The 22,744-nt window shown below is 38.4% G+C and overlaps 1 protein-coding gene across 4 annotated transcripts in view; it reads right to left on the reverse strand.

Moving 5' to 3' along the window:
- The window catches only part of LOC109915223 (zinc finger and BTB domain-containing protein 20-like), a 282,481-nt gene extending 262,186 nt beyond the window's left edge, over window positions 1–20,295 (reverse strand). For 3 of the 4 annotated variants that reach the window (XM_048602874.1, XM_048602873.1, XM_048602872.1), the window contains exon 1: window positions 20,240–20,295. The gene's annotated coding sequence lies outside the window, so the exon portion shown is untranslated. Of the gene's footprint in view, window positions 1–18,804; window positions 19,486–20,239 lie in introns of those variants that run through there. The other variant, XM_048602871.1, reaches the window with a different exon arrangement.
- Window positions 20,296–22,744: the final 2,449 nt, after the last annotated feature.

The following is a 22,744-nucleotide window of genomic DNA, read 5'->3' on the forward strand; positions in this document are numbered from 1 at the left end:
GTGGGAGGAGGGGATAGGTGGGAGGAAGGACAGGTTAGGGAGGCAGGGACAAGCTGAGCTGGTTTTGGGATGCGGTCGGGGGAGGGGAGATTTTGAAGCTTGTGAAGTCCACATTGATACCATTGGGCTGCAGGGTTCACAAGCGAAATATGAGGTGCTGTTCCTGCAACCTTCAGGTGGCATCGTTGTGGCACTGCAGGAGGCCCAGGATGGACATGTCGTCTGAGGAGTGGGAGGGGGAGTTGAAATAGCTCACGACTGGGAGGTGCAGTTGTTTGTCGCGAACCTAGCGTAGGTGTTCTACAAATTGTAGCTTCAAAATTCTGTCTCGTCTCCACCTATCTTCTCCTTTATCCACCTTCTATCCGCCTCCCCCTCTCTCCCTACTTATTTCAGAATCCCCTTCCCCTCCCCCATTTCTGAAGAAGGGTCTAGACCCGAAACATCAGCTTTCCTGCTCCGCTGATGCTGCTTGGCCTGCTGTGTTCATCCAGCTCTACACCTTGTTATCATCGTTGTGTACTTTTGCTTATGCATTATTTTGAAATTGTTTCTTAAATGAATCACAGTGAGCGAAGTCAAAACTACTCATGGTAATCGGAGACTCCTGAGTCAGAATCGTATTCGTCAGTCTCAATTTGAATTCAATGTCCTTAAAATAAAGCAGTTTGACAACTTATATCACATAAAAATAGTCAGTTCACAAATACAGGCCAAGTGCACATGCAATAGGAAATGCACATAAAACATCTCCAGATTATGCTATTAGATGTTAGGTAACGAAGGCATGATCCTGAATTAAGATACATGTACTATATTATGATTGGGGCACAAGAGATATTGATAAATGCTGGAGTCTTTTGCTCTCATTTGAAACATTACCTATTTATTCAAACATAACAAAATATTAACATGTGCGAACTGGAGAGAACCATCTCCTATGTGACCTTAAATTGCTTCCCAATCATTGCGTTAACTATCATTTTAACACATTCACACTAACCCTTAACAACACATTGCTCCCCCTAGTCTATGACTCAATATTATCTCCATCTAGATCTCATTATCTGCATGTCCTTCTCCAACAGATACGATGGACTTTTTTTAAAAATTCATTCATGATACATGGTTATGACTGGCTGACCAGCATTTATTGTCTGTCCTTTGTCGTCCTCAAGAAGGAGGTGGTGAGATGTGCTCTTGAACCACTGCAGTCCATTGTAGGTTCACCTACGATGCCGTTAGGGAGGGAGTTTACAAGAGCGAACAGGACAGTTGAAAGATAAAATGAAACTAAAAACTGTAACTACCATGATTCGGCCATAAAGCATAGAAACTAGGATCAGGAATAGGCTACTTAGCCCTGCAAGCCTGCTCTACCATTTACTGTAGTCATGGCTGATCATCCAACTCAAAAGCCTGTTCCCACTTTTTCCCTATATCCTTTGATCCCTTTAGCTCCAAGTGCTATATCCAACTCCTTCACGAAATCATATGTTTTGCTCTTGACTGCTTTCAGTGGTAGCAAATTCCACAGACTCACCAGTCCGTGTGAAGAAATTTCTCCTCATTTCAGTCCTAAATGGTTTATCCCATATCCTTAGACTGTGATCCCTAGTCTTAGACTACCTTGCCAGCATCTACTCTGTCTAGTCCTGTTACAATTTTATATGTTTCTATGAGATCATTCTTCTCAACCCCAGTGAATCTCATCCTAACTGAATCAATCTCTCCTCACTCGCCAGGACCGCCACTCCAGGAATCAGTGTGATAAACCTTCACTGCACTCTCTCAATAGCAAGTGCATCCTTTCTCAAATAAGGAGACTAGAACTGCACACAGTATTCCAGATGTAGCCTCGCCAGGGCCCTGTACTATTGCAGCAAGACATCTCTGTTCCTGTACTCGAACACTCTTGTTATGAAGGTCAATAAACCATTTGCTTTCTTCCCTGCCTACCAAGGAAAAACAGGTCTTGGTGCATGTTCCCCTCTCTCAATATATAGCCATAGTCAATAATTTGCCTTCCTTTTTTGTTACCAAAAGCTATAACATCTATAAATCTCAGAGCCCTTGAGAAAAAGCAGAAATTGATTGACAGATCAACCATTATGTACTAAAACATGCCCATCACAATTTAATCGCGAGCTTAAATTTTACATTTGGTGCAGACATTTTTGAAATATACCAAGTCCGCCAAGTGATTGTAAATATCGTAATAACAACAACGTAGTAACAATGTTAGTAGAAAACACCCATTTTTATGTGACTAACAGGGATGTAGCACAAACTACCCAGAAATATGTACTAATTTGCAACTCATCGAGTACATCTACGGCATTAAAATCATCGGTTTATTTAAACACAAGTATCAGTATGCACATTAAACTAACATACTTTGGCAGAAAGCGCTGGTTCAATAGATTTATGAATGATAAATGTAGCTCAGTTAATTGCATCCTTCTGTACAAATTTTGATGATCAAGTTTTGTGGCAACCACAAGCAAAAGTGAAACAAAGTCCTCTGCCAGCTTAAAGTTACCCTGGTTATGCCATTGCATACTGCTCTTCAGAATGTGAAAGTGCATACAGTCCAGAGTTGAGTCAATCGTAAATTCTAATCTTATGGATCTACAACTAATCTATCAGATTCTTGTCAGTAGTGCAAGGGTGCTGAGGACAAGAGGGGAAAAAAAAAACTAGAGCCTACAATTGCGTACAGTTTTCCAGTATATAGGAATTCCAGTAGTACTGAACACACTTTTACGCTAAGCCTAAGAAAGCAGAGTTATCCATGGATGTCACTCTGCTGAGACGATATCGTAGCTCAAAGTCATTATTTGCAGGAAATATTACCTGTTTATGTTCAAAAGTGTAGATTATCTAAATCTTTCTTTGATCATCCAAACACATTGGAAAGATAAAATCACTGGCAGGTACAGTGTCAAATCAAAGTTGATTTAGACAGATTTTTGATTGACTAGGGACTTGAGGGCAATGCAACTCAGGCAAGAAAGTGCTGTGAAAAATCACCATCAGAACAGCCATGATTGTACTGAATAACAGACCACACTGCAAAGGCCGAATCGCCTACTCCCGCTCCCCTTTCCAGTTATCTTATAATTCTTAAACAAACCATCTCTGACCTGACTTTAATGTTCATATTGCTGTCCACCAAAATCTACTACAAATGCACTCACTCCTACAGCACCTTGAACTCATCTCACATCTTGCTTCTTGTAAGGATTACCTTCCATTCTCCAAGTTGCTCCTTCTCTGTTGCATCTGTTCTGATGGTATCTACTGCCATGACTTCTTCCACAACACTTGCCCCCTCCCCCGAGCCCCACCTTAAGCAATGTCCAAGCCATCTGCATACTTCTGCCCTCATCTCATCCCCTCCTTTCCAAAGCAATGATAAGGTTCCTCTTGTCCTTTCTTTCCATCTCACCAGTCTGTTTTCAGAAGGATCATCATCCACCCTTTTGCGATCTTCAGCAGGATGGTACCACCACACATATCATCTCCTCCCCTCTAATATCAGCCCTCCGCAGGGACATTTCCCTCCATGACACCCAGGTCTACTCCATCACTCCTAACACTTTCTCACTACCCCATGGTACCTTTCCATGCAATAGCAGAAAGTATGACATTTGCCCATGCACCACTTCCCTCCTCACTAACCCAGGCCCCAAACACAACAGCTCCACACTGTTATCTCCGACTCCAGCATCGGCAGTTCTTACAATCTCTTTCCAGGTGAAGCAGTCTTTTACTTGTACTTCTTTTAATCCAATCTACTGTATTCACTCCTCACAATGTAGTTTCCTTTACATTGGCGTAATCAAACACAGATTAGGTGATCACATGGCAGAACATCTCTGCTCTGTTCATATAGATGACCCTGACCTCCCAGTTACTTGCCATTTCAATCCTCCGTCGTGCTCTCAGGCTAACATTTCTGTCCTGGGCTTGGTATAACGTTTCAATGAATCACAACACAAGGTTGATGAACACCTCATTTTCCATATAGACATATTATAACTTAATACAGAACTTCATAACCTCAGAAACTAAATGCCTGATGTCTATTCTTCTCTTTCTACGGCACCTATCTTCTGTCCATAAACAATGGTCCAGAGGTTCCAATTGCCTGCCACTTCAACATACTATTGTGCTCCCATGCCAACATTTCCATTTCACGCCACTTGCATTGTTTTAGCAAGGCTCAGTTGAAGCTCAACGAACAGCACCTCATCTTTCAACTTGGGGATCCTGCCGCCTCTCAGATTCAACATCAAGTTTAATAACTTTAGAAACGAAACCTGAAATTGCTGGAAAAGCTCAGCAGGTCTGGCAGCATCTGTGGAGAGAAATCAGAGTTAACGTTTCAGGTCTGAGGAAGGGTCACATATCATATCTACTCATCACCAGCACCCTTCCCCTAACAGTCGTCAGCATAAATACCACATTTCCTAAAGTATTATCAGTTCTAAAGAAGAGTCACTAGATGCACAGAACTAACTGTTTTCTCTACATAGATGCTGCTATACCTGGTGAGATTCTCCAGCAATTTTTCTCCTTGTCTTATTTGTGTCTCTTACTTTGTTCTTAGTAGAAAGGACCCATTCTCTTCCTTTCACACCTTAACTTACACCAACATTCATCTCTTTTTCTCATTCACCACCGTTAACAATCCTTTTGTCTTTTGCACAGGGCCTTTGCACCATTGTCCACTGCTGCTCCTCCACCTGTCCAAAGTATTACAAAATATTCCTACACCTTCCGGTTGTAGAGTAGTCATACTGGACTCAAGACATTAACTTTGCTTGTCTCTCCACAGATGCTGCCTGACCAGAGTTTCTCCAGCTTCTCTGTTTTATCAGATTTTCAGCATCTGCAATATTTTACTTTTATCATGTAACGGATACAGAACTATGTAAAATGGTACATAATTAGAGATCCTTTGTATCCAAGCAATAGTTTACTTTTCATTCCAGGTCATCCAGTTGTGCAAGTAAAATGTTGAGACATTTGATTTTGCTTCAGACTCATTTTTCTGACACTTACAGTTTATCTATAGTTTAGTAACTGGTTTCTACAGAAATGTGGTGGATATAATTTGCGTTCAATAAATTAAACTGCATCAGCAGATACAATAGACCACTTAATTTATAACTGCCTTTGTGTCATGTACTTACTCATGAATTGATATGTGCATTTCTGCTGCAACATATGCCCAGAATGATTACGAACAGTCTAATTGTACAGGAAACCAGGTTGTGTCCAACACACAGAGCAGCTCCATTTTCTCCCCCTCACTGTTTCCTCCCGCCGCCCCTCTTTTTTTAAGCTTTTGAGGCTTGAAAGCCACTGTGACCCCAGAGCAAGAGCCAGACTTTTTTGGTGGGGTTGGGGGGGGTGGTTTAGAACAGCCAGAGTGGGAAGATGGAATAAATTACTGAGAGAATTTGGCAGTTAGGGGGAAATGTGAAAGGCAGTTGAAGCTGTGACTGTCTGGGAAGGTTTCATTTCCTGGTTAAAAATACCTAACGTATGAGTGGTTTTTGGAAGGCAGTATCAGGCAGTAAAGGTTGGTCAGTTAAGCAACGATCACCGTTAGAAAAAGAGCACCAGCATTTAAAGGGGGTTCGCGGTGGTTAACATTCAGTTCAGGCTCCACCATAGCCAGTGCAGCCCGAGAACTTATGACCCCAAAAGTCTCATCTGAGATTATAACCCACACTTTGGGAAGCCCTGATCTGGAGTGTTGCTGGAGAAATCCAGGGTAATTGCATGAGCTTGCATGGTCAGTACATGGGCCGTTTGTGATAAAGTACCCAACATCCAAAGTATATTTCGGACTGGCTCAGCTCAGCTACAGTTAAATTGCATGCTCCAAGAGGTTAATTAGTGAGGGGAGAGAGCACATTGTTGATTCTGCGATGGAAGATTGCTAGAACTTCTTTTTTCCCCATTATATCATTAGGTAGGATTCAGCCCAACCTTGGATGCTTTCCAGTCTACGTTTGTATATGCTGCTTCGTTTTTAAGAATAATTCAGAATGGAGCTGAATGCTAAACTGTCATCCAGGGGTCCCACTCTTGGACTTATGATAAAGGAAAGCCCATTGTCTTCAGTCTAAATATGTGCATCAATTTCTGGAAGAACTTATGCAGCGATGTCTTGTGTCTGTAATGACTGACTTGCTATAACTATATTCCATTGTGTCAGTCAAGGTACTAGCCATTGGAACATTTTCTCTTTAATCCCCAGTGACCATATGCAATCACGAAATACAAGAAAAATAGCCATTCGACTCCTTGGGCATGCTCTCCCATTCAATGAGGCTACAATCAGATCAGCTGTGAGTCAATTTTCTACATTCGCCAACAACGCCTCTCTTTCAATGAGATCCCTTGTTTCCTCAGCCTATCAAAAATCTAATTCAGTTCCGAGTATATTTAATGACCCAGTCTCCACTTTTCTTAGAGAAAGATAATTCAAGTCCAATAAAAATTGTCCTATCTACGTCTTAAATGGACAGTTTTAAAACTGTTACTCCTACTACTAGACTCCCCTACATGAAGAGGGCATCCTCCCAGCATCCATCAAGTTCCCTCTAAACCCTGTACTCATCAATAAGATAACCGCTCATTCAGCTAAACTCCTGTGAGTATAAGCAATGTCAAGCCAAGCAAAGCGAATCTCGTCTCTAGTGACATTCGGCTCTCATATCCACATCTGGATTAGGTGAAAGTCGGTTGCCAAATGCCTTTTCCAGAACCCAAACTCAATGTCTAAAAATATTGATGAGTTGGTCCTGTCTGATGGTGAGTGATATCAATAGGACATGACTTTATCATTGTGTGAAGTGCTGAATAGACTATTAGATTGGTTAGATTAGAATTATTTTGCTATTTGTGCATGCAGCAGAATCGCTAAATTGCTCAAGAAAATTCGATCATGGGGATGACCACAGAAAGGTCAGAAATAGCTGGGACAGTCAGAATCAGCGAGAAGCTGCTCCTCCAATTATTGTTGTTTTTACATTCATGATCATGTTTGCTGCTGATAGCTTCTTCAAGGGTAAGGAAGCATGTGATTGGAGAAATGGCAAGGTAGTGATGGCAGCGGTGAGCAGGTTTGTCGAAGCTGGAGTGGGGCAGAAGATTAGTACGTTAAAGACCAAAGCAGGGAGGCTAGCACAAGACGAACTGTAGAGATGAGAGCAGGGGGAGAAAAAAAAAGAGACCAGGCAACAGCAAATGGAGGTGGGGAATAGAAAGGGGAAAGAACCTTCAGACAACAGGGTTGATCATGACCGTGATCGTACTTTGTGCATCATTGTGTGTCAGTTACTTCCTAAAAAAAAAAAAAATTTATTGCCACCTCATGTATTATCTTGTGGCAATTTAAATACTGTGGTGCTTTAAACTAGTGTTTTCCTTATGTTGTGGTTTTAAGTTTAATGGAAAAGCATATTGCTGAATTCTCCCAATTCTGATTTTGTGCAAATCTAGATACTCCACAATTTAGCACAAATACAGAAAGCAATTTTACTACAAGACTGCATCACTTAATAACAGAGTTGGTGAGAATGATAAAGAACTACCTGAAAACCAAAATATACCCTTTGAGACAGGAGAAATATTGACACCTTCTGGGCAACTTCCCACATTAATGTATTAGTTTAGTGTCAGCCCTATAATCACAGAAAGCTAGTATACAAGTACAGCAAATGTAAAGTTGGGCTTTATTACAAGGGGCATGGAACTGAAAGGAAGTCTTGCTACAATTAGAGTGCATGGGCAAGACCACACCTGAAATCTACCAACATTCTGGTCTCTTTAAAAGAAGAATTTGTATCTGTTGGAGGCAGTTCTGAGAAAGTTCATTAAGTTGTTTCCTGGATGAAGGGCTTGACATTGCTTATATAATTTACAATTAGTGGTTAATTCCTGTCTGGTCAGAACCATTCAACCATTAACAGATTTTACTTTTCAAATTCAATGGAATGCTCATCAAGTGAATAGATGGACACATGTGCATTCATAGAAGAGCTCAACACCATGCAGTGTGCTTTGTTGGTGTTCCTTCCACTACAATCTACATATGCCCTTCTACCACAGAACACTGTGGATGCATTGAGCATTGCAAAAACTGAGCAAGTCTGGCTTGACCAAAAATCCCTGCCCAATACTTACAACCAAGGAAGTCAAGAGCAGCAATGTTATGGGAAAATCATCTCCAATTCATAGTCTCTTATAGCAGGCAAACTGCTATTATTTTATTGTTGGTGAGTCAATACTACGTCCTGTAAATCATTGTAGTACCATTGCAAAAACACAATCAGCACAACTGCATCACTCAAGCAGCTTATGGCCAATTTCTGTGGGCAATGAATGTATCCTTACCAGCATCAGCCATACTGAACCAATAAACAAAATTTAATTTCAAGGAACAACCACTATTAATAATTAAATGTCAAGTGTCTATTTTCTCCATATTAACCTTAAATATTTCCATGCAAATACTTCAATTCATAAAAAAAATCACAAAATTAATTCAAAGTAGATCAGCAAATTAACAATCAGAACTAAAATGTAAGTAAAAATTAGGCAAATGGACATAATCAAATTCCTGGTGAAAGAATAGAAAACTGACAATGAGAAAATGCTCATGACACCTGAAACCAACACTGATTTTTTAGTTAAGATAATACACTGGTAATCAAGTTCAAGTTCAAATGATTCAAAAAAACAAAAAAAAATTGAAATTTCCTAAGTCCAAAATAAGATTTTTATGTTTTTAAAATATGTTTCAATCACAAAAAACTCTACTGATTTATTTCAAAGTCTTCATTAAAACGTTTGTTAATTGAAGGCTCAAGCATAGTTTAGAATCCTTTAGAGGAGGATCTTCTGGCACGGTGGTAGGATTCCCTACCTGAACCAAATGATCTAGGTTCAAGTCCAATCTATACCAGAGGCATGTCATAACATGCCTGAATGAATTATTGTTTAAGAAAATAAAAATGCCGATGACAATTGAAAACTTTGCTACAGAACACCGGACAATTAACAGACTTGAGTGGGATATGAATCCGTAACAGTCTGATTCAAACAAGAGCTAACATAGAATCAAATCTGATGGCTTAACAATTGATGAGGTGGGAGGAGAAAGATAGACCGAGATGCCAGAGCACATGAAGTTCCTAGCAGGGTGGGGAGATGACGAGTCAGTGAAAAACATAATCCGTGTGGTAACTACACAGATTTGAAAGATTCAAAAGGTAATTTAAATACCAGTTCCCCACTTCCCCAAGACCACCGCACGTTCAACAGTTCTATCTCCAAACTACCCATGTCACAAAGAAAACTGTCATCTCCCACCTTGCTCAGAAATGTCACTAGTACCACAGACTCCAGGCCTATGCTCCCCTCCACTTCAGAGCACTTAACTCTCTAACTCAACTGCAGTTCTCACACTCTTCCCAAACCCTGGGGCTCCTTGCATCTCAACCTGTTCTCATTCCAATATTACCCCCAATGTTCAACACACTGGGATCAACCCTCCTGGCCTTAACACGCCTTCCTTTTGTAAATGCTTGAAGTCACCAACAGGAATACCCTGGAAAATCTAGTCTATACAAAGTCTTCCAAATTTCAGCGTACAGATAAGCCTAGCTATTACAGACTAGCAAGTTTAACTTCAGTGGTGGGAAAGCTCCAAGAAGCAATTATTCAGGATAGAAATAGTGGTCACATAGAAAAGGTTGAGTTATTTAGAAGAGCCAGGATGCACTTCTAGGACAGAATCTGCTCAACTAAATTGAAGTATTTTTAAAAGAGTTAACTGAAAGGGTCAACATGGGTAATACTGTGGACATGGTGGACTTTCAACAGGCATTCAATACAGTGCCACACAAGTGAGAGAGAAAAGTTTAGCTCATGGGAGAAAAGGAACAGTAGCAACGTGGATACAAAATTAGTTGAGTAATAGAAGAGAGCGAACGTGGTGGTCAATGAATGTTTTTCAGCCTGGTGGAGCTGATCTGCATTTTCCCCTGTGTATACTAAAAATCTATATCATAGCATGCAGATGATAATTTCAACTTTGCAGATGATACAAAACTTGGAAACACTGTAAACGACAATGCAAACCCCACAAGGACTTTGATAAGTTAGTGGATAAATTGGGCAGATGAAGGTCAAAACAGAGAAGTGAAGTGAGGTGATACGTTTTGAAAGCAAGAACATGGGCAAACAATATAAATTGGGGATGCAATACTTAAATGGGTGCAGGGGTAGAGAAACTTAGGTGTATGTGCATAGATTACTAAAGGCGAATAGGTGGAGAGAGAGGTGTTAATAAGTCATACAGTATCCTGGCTTTACTAATATGCCACAGAGTGAAAGAACAAGAAAGTTATGCCGATCTCATAAAACTAAGCAGTAGTCCTCAGCTGGAGTGCTGTGTACCATGCTGGACTCTATGCTATAGAAAGAAGGTGAACGCATTGGAAAGAATGCAATAGAAATTTACAAAACTGGGAGCTTTAAGCATGAGAAACTTGGGAGAAGATTGGGACTGTTCTCCTTGAAGAGAAGCAGCTAAGATGTAATCAGATAGAAGTTTTCATTCTCTTGACAGGTTCGGATAGTGTAGATGGAGAGAAATTGTTCACGCTCATAACAGGAATAAGAAAGGGATGGCACAGACTTAAAGGGATTTGCAGAGGTGGTAAATAATATGCAACAAAAACTTTTACAGGTAACGAACGGTTTAGGTCTGGAACAAACTGCCTGGAAATGTAGTGGAAGCAGAGCCAATGGAGGCATTCAAGATGATGTGTGATTAATGGAGACAGTAAGGACTGCAGATACTGAAGCCAGAGTCAATGGACGTGAAGCCGGAAAAACACAGCAGGTGTTTTATATATAAAACAACAGCATCCAAGGACAGGAAAGTCAATGTTTCAAGCCAAAACCCTTCGTCAATCAGGCAATGGGCAAGAGAATGGAAAAAAGACAGGCGAATGGCACTAAGTCACTGGAGGTCTAGGACAGACGATATGGGCCAATGACCTCCTTTTTGCACCGTAAAAATTCCGTTGATCTTACTTCCTGCTTCTTGTTTCAATGCTTTATTGTTCACATTGCTCACTATTGACTCACTATTATCAGTGTAACGAGATACATTACTGACTACTTTTTCTTACAGACATATGGTTACTAATTTGAATGAGGTGCCCTAACCTTCCAAGGGTACAAACAAATGAGGTCTCAACCAGTTCAGATTGCCAGTGTTAAGGGCAGATTAAATTATCTGATAGTACCACATTTGAGACATTGCAACGCATCCAAAGATGGACTTGACTGTGTGGAACACATGGCATTAATACAAAAACTACTGACTAAACGGAATGAAAAATAAGCTTTTATTAAAGTTGGGGGCAAAAGATAAGTCTTCCTTGATGCTGATAAAGGGGAGAAAAGTAAAATAAATTAATTGTCAAGGAGATTTTTACACTTGAGAAAAGTAATAACAGAAAGAGGAGAAATCAAAAGGAGGAAAATAAGCACAAGATAACAAACTTGCTACAGATATATTTATTTCTGTTAACTATCATTTGTTTATTTCAGCGATTGTTAGACAAGTGTAACTGTCAAAAACATTTCTTCCATTTTTCCAGTCCTATTAAGTGAGATAAATTCTTCAAACGAAAATGGCCACATCAGAAAGCTTTGAATTCCCTGCCACTCATGAGTTAACAAGTGTGGACTCATGAACAATGATAAACAAAACACATTCCCTCTCACTTCCAAACGATCATCAAATAACAGGTTGTAAAAGCCGATTTAATTTTTGACTTGTAAAATTGTTTAAGACTTAATTCCAAATTCTGAAACTTTCAGTGCCATGAGATCATTTTATTGTATTTCATTTGGAGACAAATATATTGCACATTTTCTATTAAATTCACAACCGCACAAATTTAAAATGCAGCATAAAATATCGTGATTGCCTAATGAGCTTTGCAATGCAATACTGGATTTCACACTCCATTTTATTTGAATTAACACCTGAACCATTATATTTTCTGTCATAAAGGGTAATCATTCTGTATTGTATTAGTGCATCCTGCTATCTGTATTACTTTCTGTTTGAGATACTAAGAGACATTTAAAATTCCACAGGTATGACGACTACTTTTTGGCTCAGAGATAGACAAAATATTATGTATTCCATGGAACCCATAAACTTAAAAGTTAAAAAGCCAATTGTCCAGTACTGTATGAAGTCAATGTTTGCACAGGAGACTGAGGGCCTCCAGTGGTAACATTTAGTACTAAATCACTAAAACACAGTGAATCTTCAAAATCGACAAGAGTTCAATTTGTTTAGACTTTCATGGGCCAGTACACTGAACTTAGCACTTCTTTCCTGCAATAGCAGAGCTCTAATGAGATGGCTGACAGCATACGTGATGATTGCTTTCAGTCCTGTTACATGAAGAATCAGGAGGAAAATCCTGATTTTGTCACCCTGGCAAAAGGATAAAAGATTCCAGAAAGCGACACAGTTTAAAATCAATGAAAGTACAGTGAATAATCCACAAGTGAATGCAGTACAATTGTGCAACAAGACCTGAATTCAATATAACTGGTGGTTACAGAAATTCTTTTTACTCATATAATCACATGACTTTCCTAGAATTCAACTGGAAGAAATATCCGTGTTCCAGCTGTTAGTTGGCACACTACCTGGACTCACTCAATAAACCCTTTCTGTATTTAAGTACAAGCATAATATTCTTTAACCCATCACCTGGAAAACAAGACCACTTATTTTGTAGAGTTTTCATTGTTTAACTAATATTAATTATCTTCATATAGTTGAATTCAAGGAGGCTAACTGAAGTATTCTGAGAAACCAGATGACAGTTCATAGCCCAGTGATGATTTTAATATTCTTTCAACATTGGGCAGTACCAGTCTGCATGGTATCCCAACCTTACAAAGTGTTTTCATTTTGAGAGGGAAAATTAGTCTGAGATTTAAATTCATAGTAGGCCCTTTCAACCCTACTGCAACTCACAAATGCTGCATTTTAATATCATTCCAATTATTTTTAGGTAGCAGTTACTAAACATATTGTAGTTTTTTTTTCCCCCCAAAAAAACTTTTAGGATTCTCTGGGACATTACAAACAACCATGTCTTCCTCCAGAACAGGCAATCCACCTGTTCAACTTTAAGTGAATCTGAAAACATTGAATGAAGAAAGATTGTTCTTTAGGGCAAAATTAGATTTCATAGCAATAATTTAAACCTAATTAGTTTCTTAAATGCAATGCAGAGTAGGTGCTTTTCACACAATTCACATTTTCTCCTGGTTCAGAGTTTTTAAAAGCAAACTTAATTTCTCACATTTCATTTTTGTAAGGTGAGGTACATGTACTGAAAGCCTGAGGGAAATCAGAAAAAGGAAAAATAAAAATGACTACAAAATTTCCGATAAAATTCAGAAATGCAGTAAATTATTAATCGCTAAGATTAGCTATGGCTTGAAAAATACGTGATTGAAATAACTACTTCAATAATGCAATTAAAACTAGAAACAAGATTTCTAAAGACATCATTTTGATTTCAAAGGAAAAAATAACCAATTTAAAAGACTGTGTGCCACACAAAATAAAAGAGAAAAGAAGAAATATTTAATAATTCTTCTCTAGCATTTTCTATTCACTGGAAGCACCTCCATCCTCAACCACCCTCACATTCCAGTCAATAACAGGTCAAACATCAGCAGACAGATTAAAGAATGCCTGTAAATGGTGGACAGGCCTAGTTCTGTCACAATCTTGACCGCTGCACTCTCCATCTGTCTCAATAATTGCGACTGCAACAATACTCAAAAAGCTTAATACCAACCTGCTTGACCAGCACCCCATCCAACAGTTTAAAATGGCACTCCGCTTGCAGTGCAGTGGTAGTGCCCTTACTTCTGAGCCAGGAGACCTGGGTCAAAGTCCCACCTGCTTCAGAGGCGTGCAAGAACATCTCTGAACAGGTTGATTGGAAAATATCTAAAATTTCACTCTTCACCCTATAGGCACACAGTGGTGGCAGTGTGTACAATCTATAAGATGCAATGTAGCAACTTACCAAGGTTCCTTTCACAGCATCTTCCAAGCCAATGACTCCCACCATCCAGGAAGTAGGGTAGCAGAACCATAGGTAGATAAGCACCACCAAAACCTCCAAATCAAACAATTTTGACGCAGAACCATCTCCTTATGCCTTCACTGTCAAGGTCAAATTCCTGGAAGTCCATTTCAGGTGTATATCTGCACCACACAGACTGCAATAGTTCAAGAAGGCTTCTCCTTACTACTTTCTCAAAGGCAATAAGAGATGTATAATAAATGTCTTGACTATGACGCTCACATCCTGTGAAAGGTTTGTTTTGCATAATGAGTGAATGTTTATCCTAGGTTTTCATGAAAATTAAATTTGGAAATTTAATGTTGTTAACAGTTTGTTTGAAATCAATAACTGGTTAACTAATGAAACCATGTGTCTTAAAACGCTAAATCCAATGAGAAACGTAAGACGTTAATACTGCCACAGAACCAAAACTACCACATTGGGGGTTGAAGAGTGCTGAGTCACACTCAATACTGTGTTGTTAGAGATGCCAACTTTCTGATCGATGTTTAACCGATAGCCAACCTGCCTACAAGTTGAACATAAAAGAAAAATATCCTATGGCTTTATTTGAAAAGAGGATTCCTTCCAGTGGCATGTAAAAACTTATTAACCTACAACTATGAAAATAAATTAACTGTTCATTTATTTAGTTACGTGTCAGACCTTCCTGTGAGAAATTGGCTATTCTAATTCCCTCCATTCAATTATGAACGCGGTCCATTATGAAATTCTGAGGTTCAAGAGTTGTCATATTATTGTATTATTTAAGCACATTAGATTTAAAATAGAGAACATCCAACCTCCAGTGAAAGGCAATCTGGCCCAAAAAAGCAGAGAAAAGAATACATTCCATTTATGTAAATCTACAAACATGTTCTTCATCCGCAATGTTAATAAAATGCATTTAAATAATACTTCCAGAGGAACATAAAAATGTTCTTAATTCAGCTTTTAGTAATATAACTAGCTAACTGTGGTTAAAGTGATTAATATATGCTGCATCTATTGGCTAGTTAGTTCAAAATCTATACTTAAATGAAACATTTAAAGAAATCTGGAAACTAATGCTGAAGTCTGTACTAACGCCTTTATACATAGAAACTAGTTATCAAACAATCTTAAAGTACACTTGTTACAATACATGCTTTGGAGCCAAGTATTTGAAGAATACTGACAACAAGGTGTGTAAATCATAAAATACAACCCAAAATGAAAGCGCAACAAACTGGCAGACATATACCAAAAATATATTTATCAAAGAATCTAACAAGGATGCTTAAATACTTCTGCAGTAACAATACCCAAAATATTGCTTAGTGTGCAGACTATTTAAGTCATCTGCCATTGGCTGGGCTTTGCAAGTGAAGGTGCCATGATTGTTGCTACAGTCTATGCAGCTACAATTATGATAGAGGATATCATATTTGCTTTGCAATTTTCAGTAGTATGTATGATGTGTTTACATCAACAGGTGACATGTTCTTTGATACTACTTAGGGGAGTAGTTCTGTGAAATTAAAAAAATTAAACAACTTCCTTTCATTTCAACCTTTCTTAGAAAATTCATATTGGGAAATAAACAGAGTCAAAACATGGAATGTTTCCAAACACAGCATACATTATATGCCATAAACACCCTAAAGTTGGTGGCAAGCTTCTGCAGCAGGCTCTACAAAAATATATCTACAAAGTTCACAAAATCCCCATTTTGTACAAGTATTTATCTGCCTGTATATGGATAAACCAAAGCAGAAACATAGCCTATAAGCTCAACTCCAAATTTTAACAACTGTAAAAAAGTGCCAAACAACAATGCATTGCATCTGTCCATAAATTTAGCATTTTCAATTTAAGCATAAAATCAACTATTTGTAAATAGGAGGTGATGCAATTGTTTTAACATGGACCACTAATAATAAAACATAAATCTATGCCTTTTTAGTTAGGTGATGCGTCAATTATTCTTGTGCCCAAATTTTAAGCATAGAAAACACAGGTCATAGAGTATGATTAAACATTTCAGTTCAAATTACTCTCGCTGTATTTAGCCTGAATGATCACAATTTGTACATTAAAACATTGATGATCAAATGACTGTCAAATTCTGTGACAATATGGAATTATATGTGCGAAAATCTACTTTTAAGTAAAACTATAAAAAAGATAATAAATTCTGGGAGGTTGAAATCAAACTTTAGAACTTGACATACATTATATAAAATAAAGGCGAACAATGACCAAATAGCAAAATTAGTTTAGAGAAATGCTTTAAAAAGAATGAAAAAAAGTTTGAATTTTGCACCCAAAAAGTTCCTACAGGCGGCAATGAATTCTGCCAGAACTACTATGAGCTGATTTTTAATTATACACGTACCCTAAATGTCTTTTATTTCAAAAGTGGGTCAAGCATTTCCTATTAGCTTAAAAGATCGCTGCAGTGAAACATGTGATCAATCTCCACTTAGAAATAGAATCAAGCTGCAGGTGGACAACGAAATCCAACTTTAATCTGTTCAACACAAAATGGTGACAAAGCAAGCTTGCTACATCACTAATTTGTAACTTAAACAAATTTTTAAATAGTCAAATCAGCAAATAACTAAAATAAAGATTCTGCTAAGTCACTATTTTTCATCTTAAAGCATGCAGGTAAGTGAATATAAGGAACTTCTAAACTTGGAACAAAAAGTCCCAGTTGCTGTATTTGGTTTTTCATAATAGATTGTGTCTTTGTGCACCAAATACACAAGATCAGCAATGAGTGCAGGACTAGAAAAGCACATTCTAAAAGGAAATAAATACTGACAAGCGCGCGGGGGGGGGGGCGGAAGGTGGTCTTACATGGGGAAAAGAGGAAAGAAATGAGAATCTATGATTCTTTAAGCGAATAGTTGAATTGCTAATTGAAGATGTAGAATATGACTGCAAGGGTCCATTACCTTATTCATCCTTCATAATACAAAATGGCTTTTATAATTTGTCCAAAACTTTGACAAGATGGGCATGCCAAACTTTAGTGTGCAGTTATTTCAACTTGTTCATCTATTTAAATATTTCATAGTTAACAAAGCTGATATTAAAAACCTTTCTTTGTAATTCATAAAATTACTGCTGATTTCCTGGTACAAGCCAAAAAAAAAGCATTTACTGTAACAGTTTTTCCATTTGTAACAGACCTCCATTCAAGAAACAAAGTCAAGTCTACACTGCAATGTCTTACCATGATTTTAAATAAATTGAAAAGAATATTGTTACATAAAATTAAGAATATTAGCACTTTTGTAACAAAGGTTCCACATGTTTTTTTTTACTATAAATGGTAATTATAGAGAGTTTTATTTTAAATCCCAGTATCTGTACAGAAGTAGAGCCATGATTTCATAGGATTTGTCTGATTCCTTATGGTCAAATACCACACATTATGCACCATCTATAAAGACAGTTATGTCTTTAAAAACAAACTTACAAAAAACTGAAAAAAGAATGTAATTCCAGTTATAAAATATCCAGAAGTTTGTAAATGATGACCAGTAGTTTATTCAAAATAGATATGTTTATGGATATAGGCACAGACATCAAAATAATGCACATGCTAGAGATGTTGCAGAAATAAAGTCAGAATAGTTTCATATACAAGTTTACATGAAGATGATGGTTTTTTAAACTGTGTAATTAAGTAATGTATTTGTTTGACTAAAAAAAAAGCACTAATTTGTCCTTTTTAACTCAATTGTTTACTAGTTTTTAAGTTTGAAAATTGCTTAAAATGGTTTTATTTTCTGTTCCACATTAATAAATCTACTTAAGAATTTACATAAAATTGCTAACAAGCTATAACGTTGGCTGTCTGTAGTTTCAACAAATCAATCTTAGAAATGGTATGTGCGATGACAATGATTTATTTCCATAATATAAATAGTAGGGTGCCAACTCGGAACTATTTTTAAAAAACTACTCGCTGCACATGAAATTGCAAATAGTACAACTTTGTTTTAAAATAAAAGTCTCTATTGACAACAACAAAACAAAGCTAACAAAACAGTTAGCAGTTCCCAGGATATATCGGTAGTACATACTATCTACAAACAAAACCTCCCCATCGCGTCATGAAATTAATTATTTTACAGAATCGTCAACCGTACAGCTTCCAGATAAAACTACTTGCATCTTCTGCAGCTGGGGCCTGGTAATGCACTTCCAGACTTTTACCAAACTGTTAACATTTTTTTACGCCAGCTGACGAAAAACAGCGAATTGTTTTGTTTTGCAGTGAATGTCAAACGAACAAAGGAATTTAAAATTCCCACTTCGACCTGAATTATTTTCAAATGTCCCAAAGCATCCACCGCCCCCGCCAACTCCCTCAACATACCCACCCAAACCTTCATCACCTTTCCCCTGAGGACACAGATACCAGATTATTACAGCGCTCAAAAGCTCATAATTCACTGAAGCAACCATCTAAAGTCGCCAATTAATCTAAAATTTCACTTGATCATGATAGTGAAAAACAAAAAGAAATAATTTACAAAAGTTTCCCAATTATTTGATATTACAAGCAATAATTTTCAGAAGTTGCACATACCTTACTTGCCCAAGTGCAGGGATATATTCCCAGAAATAAAACACATTTCCAAAGTAGACACTTTGAATACTGTATCCATCTTCTGTATACACAAAAGACAACCTAACATGATGACCAGACATCCAGCCCCGAGATTACAGTGATTGGTGCAGCGTCTCAGCAGGCCAGCCTGCTGCCTCTTGACCAGATTGATTGGTTTAAGGTCAGTCCAAAGTCCTGTTGTGTAATACACCGCTCCTCGGTTGACTCGGACCGCCGTCAATCACTAGCTCTGTCTAATCAATCACTTCTATCCCGGAGAGGAAGTGGGGAAGGTGGGAGGAAGAGGGACAGCTATGCTTCAGCTCCCATTGTCTCTCGAAATTGTCAATCATTCCAGCTGTTGGGGGCACCCCCACACTCTGAACATGTCAGCTATCAATCAGTGCAGCCGAGAGCACTGATTGGCTGAGCCGAATGTCAATCACCACAGCCGAGATCGTTCAATGGTCACACCACCGTTCAATCAGCCCAGCCGTACGTCAATCACACGCGGCGTGCAAGCCATTGGCCACGAGACCCGTCAATCAAACGCCGACACGGTGAGTTTTTCAATTCTCTGACATCAAGTTAGGTTGACGCCGCCCGTCGCCTGTTTAGTTTCTACGCATTTTGTGTTTTGTATTATGTCTCTTTTTTGCCCTCCCCTCTACACACCCCCACCCCTCAAGCCCGACGGCTCTCGACGCCTCGAAGCGGCAGGTGACAGTTTATAAAATAAAACGGCCTAAAATCCATTGGCCTACCCCTTACTAGCCTAAAGAGCGAAAGGCCTCAGTCATAACTCAGAACAAAGCCAAACAGGTACAAATAAAGCCTAAGTAGAGAGGAAAAAAAATACATCTGAAAAGTTAACACCCCACAATTATTTCCCATTGCAAAAGTGACTCAACAGCTCCGTTATTTCTTTTGAAATAGTAACCTTAGGCAGAGCGTAAAACAACTGTAATGAAATAGGAAAGAAAGATCTGAAGACAGGGTTAGTTTTAATTTATTTGCTGATGAGGCTCAGTTTGAGTGTTTATTGGCCCCCTGAGGAGCGCCACTATTTTAACATCATGGTAAAAGTGGGAGGAAGGGGAAGATAAAGCAGTTAAGAAGAGCGGGGCCCTATTTCTCTCTTTTCCCCCGCGCCCCAGAAGGTACTTGAAGGCTCATCACTCAAAAAGAGTATGTCAAGACGGAGAGCGACCGCCGCCACTGCAGCCGACTCTCGGGAGTAACACGGGAGAGGAGGAGGCGGCGGCGGCGGTGGCGACGACCCTACTTTACACCACCGTCTCCCACCACTAAACTCAGAGCGCAGGCAAGGGGATAGGAAGCAGCGGTTTGCTCAGCCTGTCGGACCGTTCTGTTGAAACGTTGAAGAGTGCGTGAGCCTGGTTTTTAAACTTACCGTTTGTTGGGGAGCGCGAGGCGGCGAGTCAGCAACAGCGGTTACGTCATTCAACCTGTCCGCCCATGACGTCACGCAGCCCCGGCGCTCCGAGCCCAAACATTGTCCTCACGTGGACCCCATTGTAAACACAAGCCTGAAGTATGTCCTCATCCCGAGACTTTCTGCTTCGCTCTGCGCCTTATTTTTGTTTTGTATTTAGGCGGATTAGTTAGCTATTGTAAAAGTTTTTGGTTTGGTTTTGCTGAGCATTGGGCGCTTTTGAGGGGAGGGAGTGTAGGAAAGGATTTTAAAGAATGTTCTGGGGAAATGATTCCTATCATGTATCATTTCACCAGGTGATTGTAAGGTGACTTGTGAAGCGACATGACTTGTACCTGGAACCGGTGTCCAGAGCTTTACCTACAAACCCCCTCCCCACCCTGGGTTCTCGATAGACTAGCGAAATTGAATTACTGAATGTTCACCTGAAAGAGGTTTTCTTTCCTCTGAAGTGATCACAACTTTTTTACAGTCATTCACAAAGTCTTGTAAAACCAACTGTAGCTCCGTTACTGTACTCCGTCAAGACAGCAACATTTCAATGCAGAGGAAATAGTCGATTATAACATCACAGATCTCTTAATTACGTTTAAAATGTTCTTATAGTAATCTTTCCACAACTATACTTCAATAAGTAAAAACTTCGAACATTTCATGAATTAGACGTTCCGTAAATAATTTACTGGAAGAAATTATTTTCCACATAACTGTTCAGATCAATTCTAAAATTCTATCTAAAATAATACTTAAGTGATAGTATAACTACTTTGTCACAATATTTAAACTAAAAGCGAAACTTGCAGATCCGATTGGTAATAATTTTCTTTTAATTTTCAGAAACCATTTTCGTATGTTATTTCATAAAATGACTGTTACCTAATTAATTCCACACACTGTATCCAATTAAGCGTTGTTCTACTTTAGATAAAATTTATTTCTGTCTACTGCATAGGAAGACCTAATATGTCCGTGCTAAGCGACCTAATAATTAATATCAAATTGATGGTGCTGCTATAACATCCATTTTCAGATATTAAACTTGGCAGTTCATTTGCCTAACTTTAGTTTTAGTTTAGTTTAATTTTCCTTATGTGGATAATAGCAGATAGCCCAGAATGATTATATAAACCTTCCACTAAGATTCTTGTATAATATCATAACACACATAAATCCGATTTTCTAGCCATTGCGCACGATTTTTTGCCAATGCCGTAATCTTGTGTCAGTTTTTAATTATACTGCACAGTTCCTAGGGGACTGTTTGTTTTTTTTCCTGTGTCGATTACTTTTGAAAACAACAGCTGCCATGGTAAAAGCTAACTTATCGTGTCCCATGCGTTTGATGTGTGATAATATGCATGCTAAAATATTAACATTTGTGGCATAGTTACCAGAAATTTATCAAGTGAAAATGCAGTTGTTTACGAAGAAAATTACAGACAGTGCTATATTATGTTACAGTAACTGATATTCTCGTGGCAAAGCCGTTTTCTTTATCAAATGTTTTTAGATACATGACTGCCATATTGAATTTCAGAATAAGGGACAAAGCTGCTTATTTTTAATATGGAGATCATGACAGCAAATAGTAAACTTTGTTTAATAATTAAACAGCCCTTTGTACGCAAGCAATATTTGCATTATTTTCAGTCGTTTTTGCCATCATGGAACTGGATCAGAATCAAATGTGTTGGAAGAAATTTTCATTTAATTGTAACTATTTCATTTAATTTTGAATAAGTAAGCTGTTGAAAATTAGCTGATTGAAGCATGTTAGTTTAACGTTGTGCCTATTAACTGAGAATATTTAGTGAGTTTAAAATGTGTTTTCCTCCCTTTTATATGTCTTTTTTTTTCTCCACATATATGTCCTTGTCACCCATTTGTAACTATCCATGGAATAATTTACTGGTGAGGGTGATATATTCCAAGCCCCAGCTGACGATTCTGTGCAGGCAACCAAGAGGTTTCTGTTCACTACCCCCTAATATATTACTTCAGAGCTGAAACCTCTGTAAGATGTTTCATACCACAGTTGGTTGAAGAGATACAAAAAGGAGTGTTCTGCATTCCACAAAGGTGAATAATATTAAAGGGACATTGGAAAATTTCTTATAAGTATTAAGTCACAATCTTTTAGAGAATAGCTAACTTTACAATGGACCCAGACTTCCAGTTGGAGATAGGGTCTTCAGTTCTTTGAGCCCACTGATGAGAAAGTTGCTCAATCTTCTTGTACACACAGCTAGAATGTGTATCTATGCCCCACCAATATAAACTGCTTGGGCCAGAAATTTTAGTAGATTGGATACTAACACATTCAAATCCAGAGGTGTGAATAAATTCCTCTCTTTTCACTCCTGAGGTTGGTGTAACAGGATTTGAAATTTTTAAAGGATATGCATTTTTTTATGACAAGCTGGTCGTATCTTAAGACAACAAGGTGCAGGGCTGGATGAACAC

This window comes from Rhincodon typus, chromosome 11 (genome assembly GCF_021869965.1).
Source record: "Rhincodon typus isolate 14 chromosome 11, sRhiTyp1.1, whole genome shotgun sequence".
NCBI classification, from domain to species: Eukaryota; Metazoa; Chordata; class Chondrichthyes; order Orectolobiformes; family Rhincodontidae; genus Rhincodon; species Rhincodon typus.